General features: G+C 36.1%; 1 pseudogene; it reads left to right on the forward strand.

Annotated features, from left to right (window-relative positions):
* The first annotated feature begins 5,968 nt into the window (after positions 1-5,968).
* On the forward strand, positions 5,969-7,079 carry LOC101676412 (annotated as a pseudogene).
* Positions 7,080-7,463: the final 384 nt, after the last annotated feature.

A 7,463-nucleotide genomic window follows, 5' to 3' on the forward strand; every position in this document is an offset into this window, starting at 1 on the left:
AGTTGTATCCTGAGGGAAGTCAATAAAGGAATAAAGGAAATATACTTTTAACTATATCGGCTTTATATGAACATTTGTTTATTTAATTGTTAATATTGTTTAAACATACATTTCTTTTATCTTAAAGCATGGTTATCAATATCCTATTGTTGATGAAATAATGGATTCATTCCATTTAATTTTCTTAAATAGGCTAACAAATGTACAATAAATTAAGTTATTGCCACTTTAAAGTTTCTTGCCTTCTCTCACATGTATCTTCTTCTGCGGTATGTATCCACTGCCTTCTACTGATAGTTTTAATAGTATGCCTGCCTCCACTTACCTCCAACTCAGCTGTTCCTAAGTACAGAACTAATTACCAGCTAGCTGCCCAATCTCTCTTTCCCTGATCAATGAGGTGTCATCTGGATATAAGAGTTTTGCATCTACAAAAGCATAGGAGGTGCGTGGATGGCTCAGTGGGTTAAAGCCTCTGCCTTCAGCTCAGGTCATGATCTCAGGTTTCTGGGATCTGCTCAGCAGGGAGCCTGCTTTCCCCTCTCTCTGCATGCCTACTTGTAATCTCTCTCTCTGTGTCAAATAAATAAATAAAATCTTAAAAAAAAAAAAAAGTAGGGATCGGAGGTAGTGGTTTGTAATCCCTTACTTGCCCAATATATTGCTTCAGCCACAGTTTCTGCATAATACCTCTATCCCTTTCTTTATTCTCGTGTACCCTGTGAGCTAAATGTTTTATCCCTCAAAAGGCACTGCAAGACAAGAAAGCTACAAGAGAAGAAAAGAGTGAAGCCATACATGCAGGTTATAGAGGAAAAAGAGAAGAATGGAGCCAGAAAGAAAAGAGAGGGTCTGCTTTGTTCTTCTTAGTCCAATATTTGGCAATTGGCCTGTGCTCTAGTTTTACCTTGCTCTTTTTCTTCACTTTAGAACAAATTAATAGAATGTGTTGCTTAGGGTTGGACAGACTGACTGGCTCTCCTCAGTAACATCCAAGTTTCTCCTCCAGTTACTGGCTAGATCAAAATAACCTTCCCTCCCACCTCCCTAAATTTGATACCTACAAATTCTGGAGATGAACCAAGTTTATTTGCTAAAACCAACTCTATTTGAGCTTAGACTCTGATTACAGAGCCAACTCTCTCGGGGGTGTGAACTCAAACTCGGCCTCCTCCAGCTCTTGCTGTATGGATGCAACTCCCGCTCCCACCCCTTATCCCCACTTCAGGTTGCATTTCTCTACTTCCAGGCTAACAGGAGATGAGCACACTGTATCACAAAGCCACCTTGACAACAATGGAGCTGAATACTGAGTCTGAATTCTCAAACCCAGCAAGTCCACTATGAAAATGTAAGGGTACTGATCTAAAAGGACTAGGACCCTAAAACATGGGATTGAGAAACTGGGGTATACATACACTTGAAAACCTTGTAATGCCAGGCTTCCTTTACTCACAGAGCACCTTGTTGTATAATCATCCTTGAAAAGATAGTTCAAACAATACAACTTAATATAAGCCATTCAAAAATGAAAGAGACTCATGGAGAACTATCTCCCCACAATACCTAATCCTCATTTCTTTCCTTTCTTTCTTTTTTTTTTTTTTTTAAGATTTATTTATTTATTTGACAGAGAGAGATCCCAAGTAGGCGGAGAGGAAGGCAGAGTGGGGGGGGGGGGAGCAGGCTCCCTGCCAAGGAGAGAGCCCTATGTGGGGCTCAGTCCCAGGACCTTGAGATCATGACTTGAGCTGAAGGCAGAGGCTTAACCCACTGAGACACCCAGGTGCCCCCTAATCCTCATTTCTATACCAAATCACTATGGTCAGAATTTTCCTATATATGTATGCTCTCTGCCACTCTGATTCTGATTTGACTGACAGGGCTGGAACCAAATCAGTTTGAAATGTCTTATGTGGTATTTAACTAAGCTACTATCAACAGGACCCTCAAAGCAAAATGATAACAACTTGCACTGTTGACTTCAACTATATACCCCACACTCTCGGCTGAATAAACCCTATAAACCATTAACATTTAGCTTAGAAAGCCACGTAACACCCTTCTACTTGGTCTAAAACATCAATTCAGAAAGAGCAGGATGTATGAAAGATTCCTCAACTCCACCTTGGACTATAAGTAAGGCACTTCAACCAGTGGAGCCTGACCTACCTAGATGCCTTCCATGACTTTATTTTTATTTAATTTTTTTATTAACATATAAGGTATTATTTGTTTCAGGGGTACAGGTCTGTGATTCATCAGTCCTACGCAATTTGCAGTGCTCACCACAGCACATGCCCTCCCCAACGTCCATCATCCAGCCACCCCATCCCTCCCACTGGCCTCCACTCCAGCAATACTCAAACACTTAAAAGACTCATGAATAACCCGAAGGTGCAAGTCACTATTTTTTCAGAGGGATGGAAATTATGCCTGGTTCCCCATACAAGAAGTAAGTACCAATGACACACAAGGTACTCCTGGAAAGAAAGGGTTATTTACCATTATTAGGGACCCCAAGTGGAACTGCATCCAGTCCCAGCCATTTCATGGAGTGGAAATGTCACCGTGCTATTGGTGTGAACAAAAAGGCCATACTGGAATAACTTCCTTCAGGCAGTTTCTCCAAAAACAGGTAAGAATCAACAATTTCAAATGATCTAGGAACCATATGGTCTACCAGTTGTCTGGGTGCACTTTGACCACACTATCAACCTGTGCCCCACAGATCAGACTTGAGGAACTTCAAAGAAAATTTCTGGATGTTGTTTTGGTTATTGTAATGTCCCCATTTCCATAGGAGAGTAAAATATTTTTATGTCCAAAATAATTTAAAAAGGTTAATCTTTAGAAACTTGTAGTTTTTAAATATTAACTGAAGTGCCAAACATACTTTATGTCTCTTTCACATGTTGTAAAAATTGCAGATTACCAAAAATTCACATATGAATTAGTCTGTTTATAAAGTAATATTTTAAAATTAACATAAATACTTATTTTTCTACATATATTATATAGTAATTAAAATGACAACTTGGGCACTATTAGAGCTCTGATTTAATTGAGGGATGTTTGGCTGATTACAAACAGTGTATTCAGTTTATAAAAATGAAATTCTAATTAGTGTTGGCTTCCTGTCAAAATCAGTAATTAAGAAAGTTGTCAAAGTCAATCCTATTATCCATCTTGATAATGAAATTATTTAAACATCAAACATGAATGTTCTATTAGCTTGAGGAGTATAATTGTTGTTAACATTGCTCATAGGGCTTAATAAACGTATCACATCAGCTACCTAAATACCTGTACACAGATGCTTGTGATTAAGAATTTGTGAAGCTTTGTAAGATTAAGTATGTGACTGAGATTGTTTTACAAATAATATTTAACTTCCTTGAGTTGGTACATGTAATACAGGAGAACATGGCTCTTTATTTTTCTGAAAGTGAACCAGAATACTTTTTTATGACCTGCAAAGTTGAACTGCACTTATTTAAAGTGTTCAGCTTTATGACTTATGGCATGTTTGCCCATGAAACCATTACCCATTACTAAACATATCCATCAATCCTGAAAGTTTTCTCATACCTGTTTAATTCCTCCTTCCAGCCCTTCCCCATCCAAACCCTTTTCCAGGCAACCACTAATCTGTTTTTATTTCTTGTTATATATTGACTGAATTTTATAGGAATACAATCACAGAGTAAGATTTTTGTCATGATAATTATTTTGAGATTCAACCATGTTGTGTTATGTATTAGTGATTTATTCTTTTTCACTGCTAAGTAGTATTCCATTGTATAGTTATACCATACTTTGTTAATCCATTCATCCTTTTGGAAATTTGGGTTGTTTTCAGGTTTTAGCAGTTACAAAGATGCAAATCTTTGTATTGGGACATATGCTATTATTCAACTTGGATAAATCCTAGAAATACACAGATAAGAGTAGGCTTATATTTTACATTATTTTGTTTCAAACTTCTAAACTTTTTCCTAAATGGAAAAACTTGTACCATTTTATATTTCTACCCATAGGATATAAGTTTCAGTTCCCACATATCATTACATATGCTTGGTTTGAACAGGTTTTTTGTCTATTTTTACTACTTTAATGTGTATGTAATAGTATCATATTGTACTTTTAAATTTACATTCCCCTAATGACTAATGATTTTGAACACCTTTCATGGACTTGTTTGCCATCTGTGCCTTTTCTTTGGAGAGTTATCTGCTGAAATGTTGCTTACTTTTTTATTGATATGTCTTTCTCATTATCAAGTTTTGAGAATTCTCTATATATTTTGGATAGAAGTCTTTCATCAGGTATGTGATTTTCAAATATTCTCTTCCAGTCTTTCTTTTCATTCTCTTAATAATATCTTTTGAGGGACATTTTTGAGGGACATTCTTATTTTTTAATAAGCTCAATTAATATATATTTTTAAATAAATCATACTTTGGCATATACAAAGGACACAAAGATTTATCTCTTTTTTATTTTTAGAAATTTAAAAATGTGTAGCTTATTTTCATGTTGATGATATTTTTTGAATTTTTATTTAAGATGTATATATTCAAGATTTTTTATTTTTTTTCTGCATTTTGATGTACAAATGTCCCAAAACCTATGTTTTAAAATGTATTCTCCCTATCTATCCTTTCTCTATGTTCAGTCTCTCTTTTTGTGTATATACCTATATCCACACACATCTCTAAACTGTCTATTCTCTTTAATTCATGTTAATCCTTTTTGTACCCATCTTTGTTAGTTTCACACTGACATGAAATATAGAGTTTTATAATAAATCTTAAAATTAGATGCTGTGAACCTTCAAAATTTTTGTTCTCAAAGTAATTTTTTCTGTATTAGAACCTGTAAATTCCTAAATAAAATTTAAAATCAGCTTATCATACTTTTTTTCTATTTTATGTGGTTATCTTTTAAATTTTATTTATATATACTCTCTCTATATATTCTATATAATATTCTATATATTAACCTAAGGTTATTGTTCTTATATCTAAAAACCATATTCTTCTCAACTATAAGTTCTTGCAGATTTTTTGTTAGATTCTATTGAATTTTCTACTTGGACAAAAATGTATTCTGTAAAGACTATTTTACTTTTTCCTTTCTTATTTATTTTTCCTTTTTAGCCAGAATGCTTTCATTTTTATTTTTTCTTATTGCATTTGCTAGCCCTTCCAATTCAATATTGAATAGAAGCAATAAAAGCAGAGGTTCTTCCCTTTCTCTGAGTATTTAGTCTTAATCATTTCACATGATATTAGCATTAAGTTTTTCACAGAGGCCCTTTGTCAAGTTGAGGGAGTTCCCTGGTATTTCCATTTGTTGACAGTTTTCATTAGGAATGGCTTTTAGATTTATCTATTCCAAAGACTGATTTATTTACTGAGAGAGAGCCTGCAACCAAGGTAGGTGAGGGGCAGAGGGAGAAGGACAGAGAGAATCTCAAGCAGCCTCCCCAGCAGGGCTGAGCCTGACTCTGGGTTCAATCCCACATCCCTGAGATCATGACCTCAGCCAAAATGAAGAATCAGACACCCAACTGACTGAGCCCCCAGGTGCCCCTAAATTTGTCAGTTTTCTATGTTGTTGAATTTACTATCATGAAACTGTTTATTATATTCTCCTTATTACATTGCCCTTATTAATATCTTAATCTCTATAAAATCTGTAGTGCTGTAACCATCTCATTTCTGGTATTTGTCATGTGGGTGTTCTTTTCTTTTTCTCTTATCAGTCTTGCTAGAGATCTGTCAATGTTCTTGATCTTCTGAAAGAACCAACTTTTCTCTTCCACCTCAATTTTAAATCCTGCTCCATACAAGGCTCTGCTACCTCCTACTGCGGTGGCCCCCAGTGTACACCAGCTCCCCAGGGGACAGCCCCACCCCTGTGGAGTACATGAAGGAGTACAGCGAACAGGTTATTCACAGAGGGGTCCAAGATCAGTGAGAGCAGGAATCAGCAGGACGACAGTAAAATGTTTATTAGAGGCTTGAGATGGGATACAAGCAAGAAAGTTCCAACTGAATATTTGTCTCAATTTGGGAAGTTGTAGACTATACAATTAAAACAGATCCAGTGACTGGAAGATCTAGAGGATTTGGATTTGAGCTTTTCAAGGACGCTGCTAGTGTTGATAAAGTTGTGGAACTGGAAGAACACAGATTGGATGGCAAACTGATAAGCCCCAAAAGGGCCAAAGCTTTAAAAGGGAAAGAACCCTCAAAAAGGTTTCTGCAGGTGGATTTAGCCCAGATAGTTCTGACGAACAAATTAAAGGATATTTTGGAGACTTCAAAGAGATTAAAAAATATTGAACTCCATGGATACAAAAACAAATGAAAGAAGAGGATTTTGTTTTATCACATATATAGATGAAGAAGATAAGGAAATTGTTAGAAAGCAGATATCATTGGGGCTCCTGGGAGGCTCAGTTGGTTAAGCATCTGCCTTCAGCTCAGGTCCTGATTCCAGGGGCCGGGGATCCCCGGGGGGCCCCACATTGGGCTCCCTGCTCAGCAGCGAGTCTGCTTCTCCCTCTTCCCCTGTTTTCCCCCTCCGCTGTTCATGCTTATTCCAGCTCACTCTCTCTCAAATATATATATAAAATCTTAAAAAAAAAAAAAAGAAAGAAGAGAAGAGAAAAGAAAACAAAACAAAAGAAAAGAAAAATGAAATGAAACGAAAAGAGAAAACAAAATGGATATAATCAAATCAGTTCTGGTAAGTGTGAAATCAAAATTGTACAACCCAAAGAGGTATATAGGCAGCAATAGCAACAAGAACAAGGAGGAAAATATACTGCAACTAGTAGACGAGATGGTACTACCAGTTATGTAGGAGGTCAGGGCCAAAACTGGAACCAAGGACTTAACTCTGATCAAGCATATGGAAATTATAATAGAGCCTATGGTGACAGGCAGTCTGGCTATGGAGGCTGTGATTATACTGGGCATAATTATGGGAACTGTGGATATGGACAGGGACATACAGATTACAGTGGCCAACAGAGCACTAGTATAGCTAGTATAGCTGCCACTTAATTTTCTTTGTTTTTACTTTGGCTTTTGCTATCTGTGCTATGACTCTATGTGGATTTGTGTTAATACAAATCTTATCTATATGATTTCATGCTAATCCTCAAATAAATGTTTCCTTCCCAAATAAATAAATTAATAATTGAATATAAAAGAAAAAAACTTTTGGTTACTGTGACTTTTCCTATTACTTTTCTATTTTCTGTTTAATGATTTCCCCTCTCATTTTTATTATTGTCTTTCTCCTCCCTTCTTTGGGTTTCACCTGTTCTTCATTTTCTAGTTTTTGTTTAAAGACTTCTAGTTTCTGTTTAAAGATTTTATTTATTTAGTTGAGAGAGAAAGAGGGAGTAGGGGCAGTGAGAGAGAGAGGAAGCAGACTCCCTGCTG

This window comes from Mustela putorius, unplaced genomic scaffold, assembly GCF_011764305.1.
Source record: "Mustela putorius furo isolate JIRA1106 unplaced genomic scaffold, ASM1176430v1.1 tig00000508_pilon_pilon_pilon, whole genome shotgun sequence".
Lineage (NCBI taxonomy): Eukaryota > Metazoa > Chordata > Mammalia > Carnivora > Mustelidae > Mustela > Mustela putorius.